General features: G+C 47.0%; 1 long non-coding RNA gene across 1 annotated transcript in view; it reads right to left on the reverse strand.

The window, feature by feature from the left end:
• The window catches only part of LOC138349976 (uncharacterized), a 407,894-nt gene that overhangs the window by 144,383 nt on the left and 240,228 nt on the right, over positions 1 to 23,283 (reverse strand). The window contains exon 2 of the long non-coding RNA XR_011221947.1: positions 3,241 to 3,295. This is a non-coding gene — a long non-coding RNA (uncharacterized lncRNA). The remainder of the gene's footprint in view (positions 1 to 3,240; positions 3,296 to 23,283) is intronic.

Raw genomic sequence — 23,283 nt, forward strand, 5'->3', positions numbered from 1 at the left:
AGAAAATTTGTGAAGGTGTTGCGAGTGTGGGCACCCGGGGGTCAAGCCTATCACTGTGCAGGCTGGCGGGAGCAGCTCAGGTCAAGGATGTTTACCACCCCTGTCTGCGGTACACAGTGTCACATCTTTATATCTCTTAATATCTCAACACTCACCTCTAAGGAGCTTTGACCAGACCACACACTAGAAGGTGAAGAGACGACGACGTTTCAGTCCGTCCTGGAACATTCTCAAGTCGATTCTCATCGCCTCTAAGGAGCATGTGTGTGTGTGTACTTTCCTTCCTCAAATTTGGCTCCGGTACGACATTTCTATATTTTGAGAGAAAGGGGGGGGGGGAGGGGGTTTGTTTGCTTCATTATTAGTGCGCGAGCCTTGAGCCTCTGGTTGGCCAGGGAGGGGCAACTCATTTTTAAGTTGACTTGAGTGCAACTCAAGTGTTACTCAGACGGCGGATGAGTGTTTATAACGTATTTGTAGTGAATCTGTAGGGGGGAGAACACTCATTTACACACACACACACACACACACACACACACACACACACACACACACACACACACACACACACACACACACACACACACACACACACACACACAAAATTTTAATACGGAAACTCAGATTGCATCATTTACATTTCTTGAAATATATTAATATTCATGAACAAACGCAGAGAAAATGTTCCTGTTAGTCGCGTGAATTTATGTAAACCTTTGTTTATGTTTGTTAGTAAAGACCTGGGTAAATACTGGTTTGGAAACAGGTTTGTTCATTTGTGGAACAGATTACCGGGTAACTCAATAGGCGTGGGGTCACTACCTTGTTTCAAGCGAAGGTTAGACATATATGAATGTGTTTGGGTGGATATAAACAGCAACATCCACGTGTGGACCATTAAACCTATAGTTTCCTTAATTCTTAAGTTCTTATAACTTCAATACTTGCTCAGACGGAGGGTGTACACTACCTTACCATAGGAAACAAGAGAGGGGGACAATAATTGATATAAACATTATTATATTTATATATACAAAAGCGCATTAAAACAGCTTTCAGATTACAATTATACGAATTTCCTGAACACACAGGAGTAAGATGGGACATATTCTTCTAGCTAGAATTTCTATCTTACGGCAATTAACAATTATGAAGTGATTTACCGGAACACGGCAGTTAGTTTTTATTTCAGGAGTTTCTGAGTTTTTTTTTTCACAAGTTCAGAATCGTAAGAACACACGGCTAAAGAAACTGCGGAAGGCCTGTTGGCCCCATACGAGGCGGGTCCTATTGGCCAGCGCGAGGCAGCGCCTACTGTAAAGGAAATCTGTATAATTCCTCCACATATGAAGTGAACATTAGACTTTAGTTATTCATTAATAAGGTAAGTAAATTATAACTATATTTATGCTTGGGTTTTCCGTCCAACCTTCCAGTGTTCTAATTGAAACCTGTGTTCGGTTTCCAAACCAGAGTTTATCCAAGTCTTTGCAAAATCTGAACTCATCCAATTTCTATTCATTGTTTTGTGTTAGTTTTGATGTTGGTATATTTAATACCTTACTAATATTCCTCTTTATTATGACCTTTCATCCACTTGTACACATAAGTCCTGTAACACCCCTTACTCCTTACCATTATAGAAAATGTAAATCCAGTTTTTAAATTTCTCTCGTCAGTCACAGTAAAATCTCTAGGAAGAGATTCGGCCTACTCCATTATCGCCTATTTTCCTCATTCACGTCTATGTAATCAAGAACTGCAGCTAAGAACAACAACAACTACTACTTCCAGACGTCTAGACAGTATCACCAGTCTACCTTCACCACGGCCCGTCACCCCCACCTCACCCCCACCTCGCACCTGGGTCGCTGGGAGGCCACGCCCTCTCAAACAAGCAGTTAAAGTGAGCCGGTTCATAGTTAAAGAAGCCATCAGCACCATCTGCCCGGCCAATAGTTTGTATAAATAGGGCTACCAAGTTCTCCAAGATTCACATTACTCCTGAGTGCTCTGCTGAGTAGACCTGTTGACACATCCCGGTGTGGTAACAGAGCTATTCAGTTTGACTCACAGTATTCCTGCACCATATTCTATTTTGCACCTTACGTAACGTAAATTTGATTATTCATCTTGTTTGTTTTGCACAATTTGTATTAAAGCCAAGCCTGGGTATTTTTTTTTAATTTGTTTAATTTATTTTTAAAGTAAAGTATTTTTAAATGTTTTTTTCCCTCTGTTATATCCTACAGTTTATCTCACTGTGAAGACACCTTTGCAGTTTAACTTTTTTTTCTTTTTTTTAAATATTTTGTGACTGGCATTAGAGACTGCACGACCACCAACGTTTACCGTCACACTCTCTTCATTTGCAATTTTTTAATTCCACATGGAATCCCCCTCTCGTTTTTCATTCTATGCTAATACATTTCCCTTCGCCAAAAGCCACCTTCAGACGGACTGGTTCACGCTACAGAAAGCTCTTAAGTGCCCACATAAACCCTGACTCTTTCAGAAACGGCCACTCACCAGCTCTTTTCTTCCAAACACACTAAGCCATCCCAAATTTTGGACCAATCAGTCTCAGCATATTCTTTATGACTATGTCATAAATTAATGGGTACTAAAATAGTGTTGATGACTGGTGATAGTCTCTGGTGCACAGTCGTAGGGGCGAGTCTGTGAGTGCATGAGATCTCATACCTTGTGTCCTGGCCCAGTACCACCCCACTACCATACACCTCACTACCATAAACCACACTACCATACACCTCACTACCCTACACCACACTACCATACACCACACTACCCTACACCTCACTACCATACACCTCATACTCGAATACACTCGCTAACACCATACACACAATTTCTAAAACAACGGAGGTTTTCCGAGTGTACGATACATTTTTAATTCAGTTCCACATCAAATTCAAGAGCATTTATGCGAACAGTGTTCACCCGGGCTGAGGGCTTAACATCACGAGGGCTGCGAACCAAGATCCCATAATGTTACACAAAGGAGTAGACGACGGTGCAGCTACCTTGATAGTTGACCCGCAGGACAGCTACCTGTTACACAGTTCCCAACAACGGAGCTTCGATCATCACTTCTCACGGCAGAAGTGGACAGAAGGGCACATTCAACGACGAGGGTTAATGCCGCCAGCGTGTCATGAAGAGCGAGGCCGTAGACGAGACGAGATCACAGACGAGGCCACAACCAGATCAAACACTTACCCCTTCCATTTGGTCGGTGGTCTCTCCACTCGACGTTTCCTGGTCTTCGTTGGAGCTGGAGGAAGAAGAAATATATAATCAGTCAAAGCCAGGGAGAAGTTTCACATAAGTGGGTGTGTAAACATCGGTAAGTTACAATGCGATATAAATGTTCCAGCGGCAGCTGTGTTACCCCCATCGCCCAGCTCCGGCAGCAGCCATCAAAACCCATCTACTTCGACTACAGACGAAGAGCCCGGTACTCCGGTTCTCCAGCCCATCTACCTCGACTACAGACAAAGAGCCCGGTACTCCGGTTCTCCAACCGGTTCTGAGTCCGAGTGCAGTAGGGAAGTATACGAACCAGCCGCACAACTGACTATATTGTCAACACCTCTTTCCTGGAAACAAGAGCCCCGCGCCCCACCTTGCTCTACGCCTCTTAACATGACCGCTTTTCTAGCAAGAGAAACTAGAAATACTTAGCGTATTCCCCTTTGTTTAATTAGGTGTTACTGATGCACGATTCCAGCAATAATAGTTCCCTGTTTCAGTGGCACAACAGAAAGAGAATAAAGTCGAAGTTGAGTGGGCTTTCAGTTCTCTTGCAACTTTAAGCATGAGTTGCCAGTTCTTAGATCACCACTGAAGGGATAGTTCTCATATGCACTCACTTTGAGGTAGTTGATAACTCTTCAACATCTACAGTGAATGTCGTGTTTTCAGAGATATAAACAGTGATCTATATCAAGTTAAGCAGAGCAACAGTGATAAATATTAGGCTAAGCAGAGCAACAGTGATAAATATCAGGTTAAGCAGAGCAACAGTGATAAATATTAGGCTAAGCAGAGCAACAGTGATAAATATCAGGTTAAGCAGAGCAACAGTGATAATTTATCACCGTTGTGTGCGTTACATTGTGACTACATGAAGAAGTGGTCTGGATTGACATTAAAGTATTTCTTTAGCATTTAAAGTATTTGGATTAAAGACTAAAGTATTTTTTCTTGAGTACTTTAAAGGTATCAGTAATGTTAGATACTTATTGTTGCAATTCGCAGGAGATAGTTTGCTCTTCCAAAGACTAATTAACATTAATTATACAGTGACTCCACAATACAACATTCTATGATTCAGATACTCAGCCACTTTGACCGGACGGTAGAGCGACAGTCTCGCTTCATGCAGGTCGGCGTTCAATTCCCGACTGTCCACAATTGGTTGGGCACCATTCCCTTCCCCCCCCCCCCCGTCCCATCCCAAATCCTTATCCTGACCCTCCTTCCAAGTCCTATATAGTCGGCGTTCTCCTAATAGTTCCCGTTCGTGTTTCGCTCGCCCTTCGACAGACTTAAAGAAAACCTTAAATGTAAATAATATATTAATTGTTTATGAATAAGTGAATTAAAAAAAAATGAAGAATTATTATATGGCCCGTCAATCAATTTCAATTTTATAATCTGGCCGGCTCCACCCAAAGCCTAAAATAATTGTATAGGCCTGCCAGTGTCCGGTTGTCAATCACAGAACTCTCCGGCTGTGAGGAAAGGCCGTTAATATTTTTCGGCTCATTACTTTCTCATTTATTTAATATTTTTCGGCTCGTTTATAACTGTAGCGAGGCTGAACAACCTCAGCTTTGTAAATCGATTTACATTTTTTAGACATATATTGAAAACCATTTGTCTTACAATGTGGATGGTGATATATATTGTTAAAGCACTGAGCAGTAGTCACAAAGGTAGTAGTGAAGTACTGCTTCACTACCGCCTAGTGAAGTAGTCTTCACTAGGCCGTAGTAGGCCTATTGAAGACAACAAGAGCAGTTAGCAGTCGTAATATAAAGAGAAATTGAGATTTATACATTTTCTTCATTAACGTATAAGAGTTTTTATTTATTCAAGTTGAAGAAAATTTATTTCATAAAATTGCTACGCAAGAATGATTTTTAAAATACATTCAAATGCATTACTGACTTGTTAAAGAAAATGGGAATAGTAATATCACTAATTATAGCCATATATTATTTACTGAATAATAAGACCCAGAGGCCCAATTATTCATCATCCTCCCAATTTCCTAATAAGTGTCTCCAATTTACTGATAAAAAAGCAATACGATATTATTAGGCTGTAAATATCAAAACATTACTATAGTTTAATATTCAACAGGAAAAAAAAAACTCTGGAATAAAGAGAGGAGGAACTGTTTGACAAGCCACAGTCTTCGTGTCCCCGTCAAGACCACTAGAGGCGGTGGCCATTAGGTAAATTCAGGTATTGTATTAATGACTGTGGAAAATAAATAATTAACAACAGCAAATCAACAAAATGCAAACAATTTTAATCTAATAAACTAATTATATCATTAAATGAGCAACTTGGAACACCAGAGATCTGATGCCAAGAGGATTTACAATGTCGCGAAGCAGGCAGGCGTCAGGTGCCAGGCCAGCAGTGCCGGGAGTTATACTCACTGCCAGCGAGAGTGCCGATTCACCAACCCGTTCTCGCACTTTCTTACAGTCAATATTGACTTATTAAATACGTGCATATGTGACATACTAATTTATTGTGACTATTTTAGTTTACTTTGAAAAGCTTCATAGAAAACACCGACCTTGCCTAACCTTCTTAGTATGTTAAGATAAGCATCTTATTGCTTCGTAATTACAATTATTACTTAACCTATACCTATAATAGGTTAAGTAATAACTGTAATTACGAAGCAATAAGATGCTTATCTTAACATACTAAGAAGGTTAGGCAAGGTCGGTGTTTTCTATGAAGCTTTTCAAAGTAAACTAAAATAGTCACAATAAATTAGTATGTCACATATGCACGTATTTAATAAGTCAATATTGACTGTAAGAAAGTGCGAGAACGGGTTGGGCAGTCACGGGGGTGTGTGTCTGTGCAGATGTCTGCTGTACAAGAGGCCCGGGATGTGTGTGTGTCAGCCTTCACAGTGCTCGTGTTAAGAGCCCGCTTAACACTCGCTCTTAACTCTTCACCTCCTGGCTAGGATTCATCAAGCATTTACACAAACGAAACCGGTACATCTTGCCTCAGTCATGGCGGCTTTGTTTAAATTTACCAAACAGTTTGCGAGCTTGGGAACTTCATTATTGTTTACAAACAACCTCGACGTGCTTCGGAGCTCATGCACTGTTTATTAAATGTAAACAAAAGCTGCCATGACTGAAGAAAGATGTATAGGTTTCGTAAATGGATGCGACAACAACTGGGCTGTTACCAGTTAAGCAAGGAAGCGTCTCTCAAAGCCCCTCTGCCCAAACATGTCTTCTTCGCGTAATATTTTATTCCTCACATATTTTGCTTGATGTCTACCGTGTTATGCCTCGCTTTTATAAATTTTCTTAATTATACACAAAACAAATGTAACGTAATATTTACATATTTCTTATTTTGTTTAAGTTTTTTATGCAATACGTTCGTGTGTGTTCAAGTGTGTTGCATACATGTGTTTGTTTGTGTTCCAGTGTTTGTTTGTGTTCCAGAGTTTGTGTGTGTTCCAGAGTTTGTTTGTGTTACAATGTTGACGAGTGTGTTTGAGTGCAAATGCATGCCTGAGTGCACATGCGTGCCCGAGTGCACATTCGTGCCTGAGTGCACATGCATGCCCGAGTGCACATGCGTGCCTGAGTGCTCATGCGTGCCCGAGTGCACATGCGTGCCTGAGTGCACATGCGTGCCTGAGTGCACATGCGTGCCTGAGTGCACATGCATGCCCGAGTGCACATGCGTGCCGGAGTGCTCATGCATGCCCGAGTGCACATGCGTGCCGGAGTGCTCATGCGTGCCCGAGTGCACATGCGTGCCTGAGTGCACATGCGTGCCTGAGTGCACATGCGTGCCTGAGTGCACATGCATGCCCGAGTGCACATGCGTGCCTGAGTGCACATGCATGCCCGAGTGCACATGCATGCCCGAGTGCACATGCGTGCCTGAGTGCACATGCATGCCCGAGTGCACATGCATGCCCGAGTGCACATGCGTGCCTGAGTGCACATGCGTGCCTGAGTGCACATGCATGCCCGAGTGCACATGCGTGCCTGAGTGCACATGCGTGCCTGAGTGCACATGCATGCCCGAGTGCACATGCGTGCCTGAGTGCACATGCATGCCCGAGTGCACATGCATGCCCGAGTGCACATGCGTGCCTGAGTGCACATGCATGCCCGAGTGCACATGCGTGCCGGAGTGCTCATGCATGCCCGAGTGCACATGCGTGCCTGAGTGCACATGCATGCCCGAGTGCACATGCGTGCCTGAGTGCACATGCATGCCCGAGTGCACATGCTTCCCCGAGTGCACACATGCGTGCCCGAGTGCACATGCATGCCCGAGTGCACATGCGTGCCCGAGTGCACATGCGTGTTCAGTCGCAGGCAATAGAGCCCACACAACAGCCTCCGCCACTCTGTCGTATACGGGAAAAATTTTTGCCCCGGTATTAAAAAAATTACTTGTTCCCAATTTACTAATTGGCGAAGCACAGTAAGAATAGTTGTTTTGTTTAACCAACTTTGTATGCGAGTGACTGTGTGAGTGGGAGGGTTGAGCTTCAGCTCCCATCCCGTGGAGCCGGTCGGCCGAGCGGACAGCACGCTGGACTTGTGATCCTGTGGTCCTGGGTTCGATCCCAGGCGCCGGCGAGAAACAATGGGCAGAGTTTCTTTCACCCTATGCCCCTGTTACCTAGCAGTAAAATAGGTACCTGGGTGTTAGTCAGCTGTCACGGGCTGCTTCCTGGGGGTGGAGGCCTGGTCGAGGACCGGGCCGCGGGGACACTAAAGGCCCGAAATCATCTCAAGATAATCTCAAGATTAACTTGCCTACAGTTTCCTGAACTCGTGTATGTGGGCTCAGGATGGAGAAAAACACGAAACGTTGGTTAAACGTTCATTTTTCGTCATAGAAACGATAAATAATAACGTTGAGGGGAGGGGGGGGATGCGTTACGTGTTGGGCTCTATCTTGTCTATTGTTGAAGCTCTGTATAGAGCCTGCCTCAACCAACTTAATTTCTTAGTTCATTACATTTAGTTATTAATATAATTCATATTTATGTTTCTATGGATGAGTTCATGAGAAGTTTCCACCAGCATTCCCTCTCGTCTGAGTAGCCATCAGGTCAACTGTTTTGTTCTTGTGAGCCCCGGTTAATTTCCCCGAAGTATTTTGTATGTCGTGAACACGTCCTCTCTCTCTCTCTCTCTCTCTCTCTCTCTCTCTCTCTCTCTCTCTCTCTCTCTCTCTCTCTCTCTCTCTCTCTCTCTCTCTCTCTCTCTCCCCCTCTCCCTCTCTCTCTCGTTCTCTCTCTCTCTTCCAGTGACGTGAGGTTTAACATCTGTAGCCTTTCCTCGCAGCTCGTACCTCTCGGCTCTGGAACTAGTTTGGTGGACCATAACTTTAGACTTTCTTGAGCTCCATTTGGTGTGTGGGTAAATGCTTTACGCTGCCGTATAGCAACAGAGCAGGACACTACTGGACAAGAAAGAACACCACCAGGCTCTCCCCTACTCCGGTCACCCCAGGTACACACAGGTCACCCCACGTCACCCCAGGTCACCCCAGGTCACCCCAGGTCACCCCAGGTCACCCCACGTCACCCCAGGTCACCCCAGGTCACCCCACGTCACCCCAGGTCACCCCAGGTCACCCCAGGTCACCCCACGTCATCCCACGTCACCCCAGGTCACCCCAGGTCACCCCACGTCACCCCAGGTCACCCCAGGTCACCCCACGTCACCCCAGGTCACCCCAGGTCACCCCAGGTCACCCCACGTCACCCCAGGTCACCCCAGGTCACCCCACGTCACCCCACGTCACCCCAGGTCACCCCACGTCACCCCAGGTCACCCCAGGTCACCCCACGTCACCCCAGGTCACCCCACGTCACCCCAGGTCACCCCCACGTCACCCCAGGTCACCCCAGGTCACCCCACGTCACCCCAGGTCACCCCACGTCACCGCAGAACACCTTGGGCAACCACATGACATCTGTGGTTGCCCGGTGTCAGAGTAGTTAACAGATGGAATGTATTAGGCAGAGATGTGGTGGAGGCTGACTCCATACACAGTTTCAAATGTAGATATGATAGAGCCCAGTAGGCTCAGGAATCTGTACACCAGTTGATTGACAGTTGAGAGGCGGGACCAAAGAGCCAGAGCTCAACCCCCATAAGTACAACTAGGCAAGCACAGGTTACCCCAGAACACCGTAGGTTAGCAGAGAACACCCCAGGCCTCCACAGGAAGCCACAGAACACCCCCAGGCCTCCACAGGAAGCCACAGAACACCCCAGGCCTCCACAGGAAGCCACAGAACACCCCCAGGCCTCCACAGGAAGCCACAGAACACCCCCAGGCCTCCACAGGACGCCACAGAACACCCCCAGGCCTCCACAGGAAACCACAGAACACCTCAGGCCTCCACAGAACACCCCAAGCCTCCACAGAACACCCCAGGCCTCCACAGAACACCCCAGGCCTCCACAGGAAGCCACAGAACACTCCAAACCTCCACAGGAAACCACAGAACACCCCAGGTCTCCACAGACCTCCACAGAACACCCCAGAGAAGAAAGGCGTGAACGGATATAAGTCTCCAGGGAGTTACATCATCCGTATATTCGAAGTTCAACGCTCAAGAACGGCAGTTAAGCGAGACGTTCTTCAACACCTAAAGTGTCCTCTTATCAGTCGGGATGTACAGGAATTCCCCGAGTCACGTAAACACGCTAAACCTTTATCCCAGCTTAACATGAACATTCTAAACATTTATCTAAGCTTATCTGGCACTATCAGGAACCTCGCATGACTCAAAAATTCTTGCGCGGAGGGAATCTGAAAGTTTTATTACGTGGAAATTTGTAGTTGCTGAAGTGTGTAAAGATTCCTGAGCGTTGTTGAGGGCATGAAGAGCCAGGGCGGCCCTGGGTATGTGGGCGGCCCTGGGCATGTGGGCGGCCCTGGGCATGTGGGCGGCCCTGGGCATGTGGGCGGCCCTGGGCATGTGGGCGGCCCTGGGCATGTGGGCGGCCCTGGGCATGTGGGCGGCCCTGGGCATGTGGGCGGCCCTGGGTGGGTGTGGAGGCAGGGACCCAAGAAGTGGGCCCAGGACGAAGGGTTCCCAAGGGGTGGGTCCAGGACGAAAGGACCCCAAGGGGGTGGGCCCAGGACGAAGGGACCCCAAAGGGGTGGGCCCAGAACGAAAGGACCCCAAGGGGGTGGGCCCAGGACGAAGGGACCCCAAAGGGGTGGGCCCAGAACGAAAGGACCCCAAGGGGTGGGCCCAGGACGATTTTCTCTAATGGGAGAGCAGACGTGACTAAAACTGGAATACCAACAAAAAAAAAAAGTAAATTTCACTAGTGAACAAATCCACAAGGGCCGTGATGAGGGTTCGAACCTACCCACGGGATATTCCCTTAGTCAACAGTGCCACCACATGGTCAAAAGAATTGCAACCGGGAGTGCTACTGTCCTCACGAGGATCCCGAATCTTCTCCGAAGTTCAATCGGGGTTTCACACAATTCCCCTCAATCACCCGGGCTCTGTCAACCAGATACGCAGCCCAAGTACCCACACACCACACAGCTTGAGAGAGCAGCCCAAGTACCCACACACCACACAGCTTGAGAGAGCAGCCCAAGTACCCACACACCACACAGCTTGAGAGAGCAGCCCAAGTACCCACACACCACACAGCTTGAGAGAGCAGCCCAAGTACCCACACACCACAAACCATGAGAGAGCAACCCAAGTACCCACACACCACACAGCTTGAGAGAGCAGCCCAAGTACCCACACACCACAAATCATGAGAGAGCAACCCAAGTACCCACACACCACACAGCTTGAGAGAGCAGCCCAAGTACCCACACACCACACAGCTTGAGAGAGCAGCCCAAGTACCCACACACCACACAGCTTGAGAGAGCAGCCCAAGTACCCACACACCACACAGCTTGAGAGAGCAGCCCAAGTACCCACACACCACACAGCTTGAGAGAGCAGCCCAAGTACCCACACACCACACAGCTTGAGAGAGCAGCCCAAGTACCCACACACCACACAGCTTGAGAGAGCAGCCCAAGTACCCACACACCACACAGCTTGAGAGAGCAGCCCAAGTACCCACACACCACACAGCTTGAGAGAGCAGCCCAAGTACCCACACACCACACAGCTTGAGAGAGCAGCCCAAGTACCCACACACCACACAGCTTGAGAGAGCAGCCCAAGTACCCACACACCACAAACCATGAGAGAGCAACCCAAGTACCCACACACCACACAGCTTGAGAGAGCAGCCCAAGTACCCACACACCACACAGCTTGAGAGAGCAGCCCAAGTACCCACACACCACAAACCATGAGAGAGCAACCCAAGTACCCACACACCACACAGCTTGAGAGAGCAGCCCAAGTACCCACACACCACAAACCATGAGAGAGCAACCCAAATACCCACACACCACACAGCTTGAGAGAGCAGCCCAAGTACCCACACACCACAAACCATGAGAGAACAACCCAAGTACCCACACACCACACAGCTTGAGAGAGCAGCCCAAGTACCCACACACCACAAACCATGAGAGAGCAACCCAAATACCCACACACCACACAGCTTGAGAGAGCAGCCCAAGTACCCACACACCACACAGCTTGAGAGAGCAGCCCAAGTACCCACACACCACACAGCTTGAGAGAGCAGCCCAAGTACCCACACACCACACAGCTTGAGAGAGCAGCCCAAGTACCCACACACCACAAACCATGAGAGAGCAACCCAAGTACCCACACACCACACAGCTTGAGAGAGCAGCCCAAGTACCCACACACCACAAACCATGAGAGAGCAACCCAAGTACCCACACACCACACAGCTTGAGAGAGCAGCCCAAGTACCCACACACCACAAACCATGAGAGAGCAACCCAAGTACCCACACACCACACAGCTTGAGAGAGCAGCCCAAGTACCCACACACCACAAACCATGAGAGAGCAACCCAAATACCCACACACCACACAGCTTGAGAGAGCAGCCCAAGTACCCACACACCACAAACCATGAGAGAGCAACCCAAATACCCACACACCACACAGCTTGAGAGAGCAGCCCAAGTACCCACACACCACAGCTTGAGAGAGCAGCCCAAGTACTCCTAGCCCTGAGAGTCCCAGAGCCGGGACAGGTGTCCCAGAGCCCGGGAAAAGGTGTCCCAGAGCCGGGAACAGGTGTCCCAGAGCCCGGAAACAGGTGTCCCAGAGCCCGGAACAGGTATCCCCCAGGTCCCAGGTACAGGCTGCCTGGGAAGCACACCATTCTTCGCACCCATACATCACAGGACTTACAAGCCCGCGTCGCAGGCTGCTTCACACTCCGTCTCTTTCTCAGCTCTGATTTACAGCCCGTTTACAGCGATTTACGCAGCGGGCGTGTCCAGCGTCAAGGATTTATCATGAGGGCGTGAGCCAAGGTGCGGGGGGGAGTGTGCTTCTTACTGCGGCCGGGTCCAGGAGCTACGACCTCGCCGTTGTTGGGCTATTGTCCTCCTAGTCGCCAGCTCTCCCGACCTGCAGCTTCAACAGCTTCATTACAGCAGCTGATGGATACATAAAGAGCATCTCTACTACCCTCTTCTTCACCTGCTGAGCCGGGGTGGATAGGCTTGGATAGCATACTGGGATTCGTAACGTTAGGCAAGACAGGATAGCTTGGGTCAGGATGGGATAAGGTGTACACCGGGTCAGGATGGGATATGTTTGGATAGGTCAGGCAAGATAGGGTATAAGGTTAGGATTAAATAGGATAAGATGGGTCAGGATAGGTTTGGATAGAATGCTTGTCCGGAGTCACTTTGTACTCGAGAGTGAACATGTTCTCTGTTTATTTTGGAGTACGTGAGCAGTCCATCTCCCTAACATGGAAGTACTTATAGTACTCTAACATGGGAGTACTTATAGTACTCTAACATGGGAGTACTTATAGTACCCCTAACATGGGAGTACTTATAGTACTCTAACATGGGAGTACTTATAGTACTCTAACATGGGAGTACTTATAGTACTCTAACATGGGAGTACTTATAGTACTCTAACATGGGAGTACTTATAGTACTCTAACATGGGAGTACTTATAGTACCCCTAACATGGGAGTACTTATAGTACTCTAACATGGGAGTACTTATAGTACTCTAACATGGGAGTACTTATAGTACTCTAACATGGGAGTACTTATAGTACTCTAACATGGGAGTACTTATAGTACTCTAACATGGGAGTACTTATAGTACTCTAACATGGAAGTACTTATAGTACTCTAACATGGAAGTACTTATAGTACTCTAACATGGAAGTACTTATAGTACTCTAACATGGGAGTACTTATAGTACTCTAACATGGGAGTACTTATAGTACCCCTAACATGGGAGTACTTATAGTACTCTAACATGGGAGTACTTATAGTACTCTAACATGGGAGTACTTATAGTACTCTAACATGGGAGTACTTATAGTACTCTAACATGGGAGTACTTATAGTACTCTAACATGGGAGTACTTATAGTACCCTAACATGGAAGTACTTATAGTACTCAAACATGGAAGTACTTATAGTACTCTAACATGGAAGTACTTATAGTACTCTAACATGGGAGTACTTATAGTACTCTAACATGGGAGTACTTATAGTACCCTAACATGGAAGTACTTATAGTACTCTAACATGGGAGTACTTATAGTACCCTAACATGGGAGTACTTATAGTACCCTAACATGGGAGTACTTATAGTACTCTAACATGGGAGTACTTATAGTACCCTAACATGGGAGTACTTATAGTACTCTAACATGGGAGTACTTATAGTACCCTAACATGGGAGTACTTATAGTGCTCTAACATGGGAGTACTTATAGTACCCTAACATGGGAGTACTTATAGTACTCTAACATGGGAGTACTTATAGTACCCTAACATGGGAGTACTTATAGTACCCTAACATGGGAGTACTTATAGTACCCCTAACATGGGAGTACTTATAGTACTCTAACATGGGAGTACTTATAGTACTCTAACATGGGAGTACTTATAGTACTCTAACATGGAAGTACTTATAGTACTCTAACATGGGAGTACTTATAGTACTCTAACATGGGAGTACTTATAGTACCCCTAACATGGGAGTACTTATAGTACTCTAACATGGGAGTACTTATAGTACTCTAACATGGGAGTACTTATAGTACTCTAACATGGGAGTACTTATAGTACTCTAACATGGGAGTACTTATAGTACTCTAACATGGGAGTACTTATAGTACCCTAACATGGAAGTACTTATAGTACTCTAACATGGGAGTACTTATAGTACTCTAACATGGGAGTACTTATAGTACCCTAACATGGAAGTACTTATAGTACTCTAACATGGAAGTACTTATAGTACTCTAACATGGAAGTACTTATAGTACTCTAACATGGGAGTACTTATAGTACTCTAACATGGGAGTACTTATAGTACCCTAACATGGAAGTACTTATAGTACTCTAACATGGGAGTACTTATAGTACCCTAACATGGGAGTACTTATAGTACCCTAACATGGGAGTACTTATAGTACTCTAACATGGGAGTACTTATAGTACCCTAACATGGGAGTACTTATAGTACTCTAACATGGGAGTACTTATAGTACCCTAACATGGGAGTACTTATAGTGCTCTAACATGGGAGTACTTATAGTACCCTAACATGGGAGTACTTATAGTACTCTAACATGGGAGTACTTATAGTACCCTAACATGGGAGTACTTATAGTACCCTAACATGGGAGTACTTATAGTACCCTAACATGGGAGTACTTATAGTACCCTAACATGGGAGTACTTATAGTACCCCTCATTTACAGTACTTACAGCGCCACTCATCCTGTGAGTGGACACACTGCCATAGTGACAGTATTGGGCAGCGCCACTCATCCTGTGAGTGGACACACCGCCATAGTGACAGTATTGGGCAGCACCACTCCTCCTGTGAGTGGACACACCGCCATAGTGACAGTATTGGGCAGCGCCACTCATCCTGTGAGTGGACACACCGCCATAGTGACAGTATTGGGCAGCGCCACTCATCCTGTGAGTGGACACACCGCCATAGTGACAGTATTGGGCAGCGCCACTCCTCCTGTGAGTGGACACACCGCCATAGTGACAGTATTGGGCAGCGCCACTCATCCTGTGAGTGGACACACCGCCATAGTGACAGTATTGGGCAGCGCCACTCATCCTGTGAGTGGACACACCGCCATAGTGACAGTATTGGGCAGCACCACTCCTCCTGTGAGTGGACACACCGCCATAGTGACAGTATTGGGCAGCGCCACTCATCCTGTGAGTGGACACACCGCCATAGTGACAGTATTGGGCAGCACCACTCCTCCTGTGAGTGGACACACCGCCATAGTGACAGTATTGGGCAGCGCCACTCCTCCTGTGAGTGGACACACCGCCATAGTGACAGTATTGGGCAGCGCCACTCATTCTGTGAGTGGACACACCGCCATAGTGACAGTATTGGGCAGCGCCACTCATCCTGTGAGTGGACACACCGCCATAGTGACAGTATTGGGCAGCGCCACTCATCCTGTGAGTGGACACACCGCCATAGTGACAGTATTGGGCAGCACCACTCCTCCTGTGAGTGGACACACCGCCATAGTGACAGTATTGGGCAGCGCCACTCATCCTGTGAGTGGACACACCGCCATAGCAGCATATACAGCACTCCCCCAATAGGAAGAAAACCCGCTGGGTTGTTCATCCTGTCACTTGTACCCAGACACAGCTGGGACTTGCTTAACTGTCTCAAGTGAACAGCTCCTCAAACAAGAAGATTAACATTTATCAACCCTTAAAAGCTTACGTTATCTTGCGGGTGCAAAATGGGGAAATCTTTTAAGAACAGTATCAATATTTGACAAATAGTGTTTTCATAACTCAAACAATGTGGGGTTTATTATTCTACAGTTATTCCTAATGTCTCTCAGGTGTTCACATTCACGTAGATAGTGTTCAAGGCGGTGTCCGTCACTCTCATCACAGATTCTGCAACTTCGCTGATTAACTGTTGTTTCCATTCCGAATCTGTGTGGATATTTGTATCCAAGACGGATTCTCGCTATTACTGATTCTCTCCCTCGTCCTCCTCCTCTTCGGCCATAATGATTGGGATTGCCAGCTGCAACCATGTTGTACCATCGTACAGATTCACTGGTTTGAGCTTCTATCCTCCTTTCCTCAGTTACCTTGTCACGGTGATGTTGCCTGATAATACCTCTAATTTGTAGTTGAGTCTTGGGTATGAAGTATTCAATATGGTCTCCTTCAGCGCCTTCAGCAGCCAGCACATCTGCTCGTTCATTTCCACATATTCCAACATGGGAGGGGATCCACAGAAACTTGACGACTCTTCCCTGATTGGTAAGTACTCTCACAGCTCTCTTAATTTCAGCGACTATCGCCAGATTTTCTACCCGATTTTTACTTAGGCTTTGCAGTGCTGCTTTTGAATCAGTGCAGATCACTGCACCATTAGTGTTTCGTTCAAGGAATCTTAACGCCATAACAATGGCAGTTAGCTCTGCTTGCGTTGAAGAGGCATAGTTCTCAATACGGGCTTTATCTTCATTTCTGCGTTGGAAAGTATTATCCTTGATTACCGTGTATGCTGCACCAGCCCTGCCATTGACAGGATTAGATGACCCGTCAGTGTAGATTTGATCTAGTTCATCTCCGGCTTCTTTATAAATTTCCTCGAGATACTTGTGCCTGATTTCTTGTGGTATCATGTTGGATTTTTTCGTTGCCATTTCATTGATGATAATCCTGCATGAGTCATCCTCGCAGCTCAATAGAAAGTTGTGCCCAAAGCGGGCTACTGGCGCTTCATACACTACACATGAGCAAGATCGCGTGCATAGTTACAAAACTTACCAGCACAGGAGGATGGGTTGACCTGGGAGTAAAGTAACTGTTGTGGATTGCATCTTGGTGAAAGCTGGTTTCGAAGGTACCACGGTAAGCCCAACCGCTACCTGTTCCCGACTATGGGAAATACCTTCCCAAACAATAGCTATATGTATACCATGAGGTATACCCAGTTTCTCGGTGTTTATACATTGAGAGTATACTTTAGTCCTAGACTATGTATACTTTAGTCCTAGACTAGTGTCCTTGGTGGCTGGTCAGTCAACTATAGTCACCTCGCGTAGTTGATACGACAACCCGTCTATTGTGCCGTGTTGTACCTGGACTGTACCTGGATGGGGTTCTGAGAGTTCTTCTAATCCCCAAGTCCGGCCTCGAGAGTTTGGTCCACCAGGCTGTTGCTTGGAACGGCCCGCAGGCCCACATACCCACCACAGCCCGGTTGGTCCGGCACTCCTCAAAGAACTGCCACTCATATTAAAATGAGTTGACTGCACGATGTATATACAGATGAAAGAGTACAGCACTTCCTTCCACCCTGGCAGATAGTACCTTTTGACATCCTGACCCCTCCATACCCCACCAAGAAACTAATCACAAGCAACCCTCATGCTCAGCTTGCTGCTAAATTAAGCACCATAGAACACATTCACAATATACAAGCTGAAAACAACATTGCACAGACCATATACACTGACGGATCACTCAATACAGCTACAGGGAGGGCAGGAAGTGCTGTTATTGCTCATCAGCCCGATGGCAGCACAATTCAAAGAAATATCCGAATTAGTAACTGGGCGTCCACAATGCAAGCCGAGTTGGTAGCGATACTGGTAGCACTCGAAATTATTGACAACACTGAAGTAGACAACTTAATTATTTCTGACTCCCTATCCTCACTACGAGGAATAAACAGTTTGCAATCAAGTAATAACGTGCTTGTCTTGGAAGCTAGACGTAGATATATAAGAATACTTAGCAAGAGGGTAAATATAAAAATGTTGTGGATTCCTTCTCACATTGGCATGCAGGAACATGACAAAGTTGACGCCCTTGCTAAGGCTGCAGTAAATAAAGACAGTATTGGAATCTAGAGTTATCAAATAGGTCCCTTAAAAGTGTCATTAGACGAGAACTGGATGGATGGATTTGAAGACAGTAGAACAGTGCAAACTGGAACTAGTAGGTCCATTGTTCATCACAATGAAATGTGTGAAGTAAAACATGTGTATGGGGCAAGTAACAAAGTCAGTAGACTAACATGTTGTCACAGCTCGTATAAGACTTGGCTACAAGTATCTCTGGCAGTTCGGCTTGTATAGGGATCTAGATGAAGTAAAGTGTAAAGTGTGTGGACATAGGCAGGGACACACACTCGAACACTATATCTTGGATTGTTGTAAAATTGAGCCTTTTAGAGATAGATCTAAGCTCACTCTGTATGATATGGCAACCTATCTTATTACCATGGATAAATTACCTGAAATCCTTGCACTGTACCCACATTTTGCTTCCAGTAGATGAACGACATATGAGATTCAGAAACAAGTAGTGTATTGTGAGGACTAATAATAAACAGAAGCTCCCCTATGACTCTGTAATATCCCCATTGGCCAAACTATTATGTATTAACGATAAGACCTACCATTAATGTATGATGACTTACTGTAAAGATGTAGCTCTTGTAATAGCACTTTCTCTGTAACTAGCTGACATTGTTACTATAAGGTGTGAAGGATTGAAGAAATTGTTTATGTAATAATCTAAGATGAGGTCTGATAAAGACCTTTTGTGCCCTCTGTAATGCTTTTGCGCTACCGCTCACAGGATGAGTATGGGGTGCACAATAAACTAGCCCCCTCCGGCGGCAACAATCAAACAAATCAATCCTTGGAGAAAACTATTTAGTGTTCTCTTGAAGATGTCCACGGTTGTTCCGGCAATATTTCTTATGCTCGCTGGTAGGACGTTGAACAACCGCGGACCTCTGATGTTTATACAGTGTTCTCTGATTGTGCCTATGGCACCCCTGCTCTTCACTGGTTCTATTCTACATTTTCTTCCATATCGTTCACTCCAGTACGTTGTTATTTTACTGTGTAGATTTGGGACCTGGCCCTCCAGTACCTTCCAGGTGTATATTATTTGGTATCTCTCTCGTCTCCTTTCTAGTGAGTACATTTGGAGAGCTTTGAGACGATCCCAATAATTTAGGTGCTTTATCTCGTCTATGCGTGCCGTATATGTTCTCTGTATTCCCTCTATTTCAGCAATCTCTCCTGCGCTGAAGGGGGAAGTGAGTACTGAGCAGTACTGAAGACTGGACAACACAAGTGACTTGAAGAGTACAACCATTGTGATGGGATCCCTGGATTTGAAAGTTCTCGTAATCCATCCGATCATTTTTCTGATATTTTTTCTGACAGACAACACGGCCCAACAGACAACAGGGCCCAACAGACAACACGGCCCAACAGACAGACAGACAACACGGCCCAACAGACAACACGGCCCAACAGACAACACGGCCCAACAGACAACACGGCCCAACAGACAACACGGCCCAACAGACAACACGGCACAACAGACAACACGGCCCAACAGACAACACGGCCCAACAGACAGACAGACAACACAGCACAACAGACAGACAGACAACACGGCCCAACAGACAACACGGCCCAACAGACAACACGGCCCAACAGACAACACGGCACAACAGACAGACAGACAGACAACACGGCCCAACAGACAACACGGCACAAATCCCTGTATGATACAGAAACATTCATATTTCCACTTTCTATTCACACTTTCAAGGAAATCGATACGGGTGATGAGGCGCGATTGTGTGGCGGCTGAGCAGCGCTGCTGGGTGATTGTGTGACGGCTGAGCAGCACTGCTGGGTGATTGTGTGACGGCTGAGCAGCACTGCTGGGTGATTGTGTGACGGCTGAGCAACGCTGCTGGGTGATTGTGAGACGGCTGAGCAACGCTGCTGGGTGATTGTGTGACGGCTGAGCAGCACTGCTGGGTGATTGTGTGACGGCTGAGCAACGCTGCTGGGTGATTGTGTGACGGCTGAGCAACGCTGCTGGGTGATTGTGTGACGGCTGAGCAGCACTGCTGGGTGATTGTGTGACGGCTGAGCAACGCTGCTGGGTGATTGTGTGACGGCTGAGCAGCACTGCTGGGTGATTGTGTGACGGCTGAGCAACGCTGCTGGGTGATTGTGTGGCGGCTGAGCAGCGCTGCTGGGTGATTGTGTGACGGCTGAGCAGCGCTGCTGGGTGATTGTGTGACGGCTGAGCAAAGCTGCTGGGTGATTGTGTGACGGCTGAGCAGCACTGCTGGGTGATTGTGTGACGGCTGAGCAACGCTGCTGGGTGATTGTGTGGCGGCTGAGCAGCGCTGCTGGGTGATTGTGTGACGGCTGAGCAGCACTGCTGGGTGATTGTGTGACGGCTGAGCAACGCTGCTGGGTGATTGTGTGGCGGCTGAGCAGCGCTGCTGGGTGATTGTGTGACGGCTGAACAGCGCTGCTGGGTGATTGTGTGACGGCTGAGCAGCGCTGCTGGGTGATTGTGTGACGGCTGAGCAGCGCTGCTGGGTGATTGTGTAGCGGCTGAGCCACGCTGCTGGGTGATTGTGTGACGGCTGAGCAGCGCTGCTGGGTGATTGTATCTTGGTGAAGGCTTTGACAACACCGGGACACTTCACTCCCTCTTCCCGGTCCCCTGATGAATTGGAGGAACTTTAGAAAGCAAATGAGAGAAAAAAAGACGTCTCATTTTTTGGCCACGTTTCACGAGGCAAAAAAAAAAATGTCAAATAATACCTATCTTCCCATCCGGCTAAATACTTTATATTCCGTCCTGACGGCGGAGTCGTCCAGAATATTATTTTGTAGGTGATGAATATCTTTATGTGGTAGTATGTAGTGTACTGATGGTGAGTAGTGAAGATGGGTTACCGTGATGAAGGGAAGGTGGTGACGGATCGTCTGGCTAGCTAGTCTACCCCCATGGATCACCTGAAGTCCCCCATGGATCACCTGAAGTCCCCCAAGGATCACCTGAAGTCCCCCATGGATCACCTGAAGTCCCCCATGGATCACCTGAAGTCCCCCATGGATCACCTAAAGTCCCCCAATGATCACCTGAAGTCCCCCATGGATCACCTAAAGTCCCCCAAGGATCACCTAAAGTCCCCCATGGATCACCTGAAGTCCCCCATGGATCACCTAAAGTCCCCCAAGGATCACCTAAAGTCCCCAAGGATCACCTGAAGGTCCCAAGGATCACCTGAAGTTCCCAAGGATCACCTGAAGTTCCCAAGGATCACCTGAAGTTCCCAAGGATCACCTGAAGTCCCAAAGATCACCTGAAGTCCCAAGGATCATCTGAAGTCCCTAAGGATCACCTAAAGTCCCAAGGATCACCTGAAGTCCCCCAAGGATCACCTAAAGTCCCAAGGATCACCTGAAGTCCCAAGGATCACCTCCCCAAGAATCACCTAAAGTCCCCAAGGATCACCTAAAGTCCCCAAGGATCACCTGAAGTTCCCAAGGATCACCTGAAGTCGCAAGGATCACCTGAAGTCCCAAGGATCACCTGAAGTCCCAAGGATCACCTAAAGTCCCAAGGATCACCTGAAGTCCCCAAGGATCACCTGAAGTCCCCAAGGATCACCTGAAGTCCCCAAGGATCACCTGAAGTCCCCAAGGATCACCAAATGTCCCCAAGGATCACCTGAAGTTCCCAAGGATCACCTGAAGTCGCAAGGATCACCTGAAGTCCCAAAGATCACCTGAAATCCCAAGGATCATCTAAAATCCCAAGGATCACCTAAAGTCCCCAAGGATCACCTAAAGTCCCAAAGATCACCTGAAGTCCCAAGGATCACCTAAAGTCCAAAGGATCACCTAAAGTCCCAAAGATCACCTAAAGTCCCAAGGATCACCTAAAGTCCCAAAGATCACCTGAAGTCCCAAAGATCACCTGAAGTCCCAAGGATCACCTAAAGTCCCAAAGATCACCTGAAGTCCCAAGGATCACCTGAAGTCCCAAAGATCACCTGAAGTCCCAAAGATCACCTGAAGTCCCAAGGATCACCTAAAGTCCTAGTCAGCAAGTCCCAACGACACTAGGTGTGGTACAATGGTATGGTACCATGTATGGTACCAGCCCATATCTTATGGTATTCGAAGGAGAACTTTATTGATCAACACCTCCAAGTGACACCTAGGCTAAGATTCATCAAGCCTTCACACAACCACTTACGAAACCTGTACATCTTTCAACGGTCACGGCGGCTTTGTTTACATTTATTCGACAGTTTATGAGCTCCGTGTCACTACGAAGTTGTTTATACAAAAAAATAACAATCTTACGTTGTGACGTCCCCAAGCTCGTAAACTGTTTAATAAATGTAAACAAAGTCGCTCTGACTGCTGAAAGATGTACTGGCTTCGTAAGTGGCTGTGTAAATGTTTGATCAATCTTGGCCCTTATCAACAAGGCTGTGAATAACAGATCAGACTGCGAGCAGCGGCGTTCAACAGCCTGATTGATCAGACCACCAACCTGGAGGCCTGCACAGAAACCGGGCCACAAGAATACTGATTCCCGGAACACAACGTTGCATCTAAAAGACGGTTGTAAGGCTGTGGTTGTGTTGAGTGCGTGCCGGGATCCTGGCTGCAAGCACCAACAACCTGGTGTCTCACACGTTGCTCTATACTAATATGCACTTTAATTTCGTAAGGTTTAACACCTGAGCAAGTTGATAGCAATCTATTATATAAGTAAACCCAACCAGTGTAGTCAAATATGGCCACCTCCACAATGATGGAGGTGGCCACCTCACAGGAAGCGGTACACTCCACTAGCCAACTGATGGAAAGAAAAAGAGCAGTGGTAGCTGTGGGTATTAAAGAGCCGGAAGGCTCCACTAGGACAGAATGGAATGATAAGGACAACGCAGCAGTAAATCCAAATGAACCGAACCAAAATAAGAAATAAAACTGTGTTTTG

Source organism: Procambarus clarkii, chromosome 43 (assembly GCF_040958095.1).
Source record: "Procambarus clarkii isolate CNS0578487 chromosome 43, FALCON_Pclarkii_2.0, whole genome shotgun sequence".
Taxonomy (NCBI): Eukaryota; Metazoa; Arthropoda; class Malacostraca; order Decapoda; family Cambaridae; genus Procambarus; species Procambarus clarkii.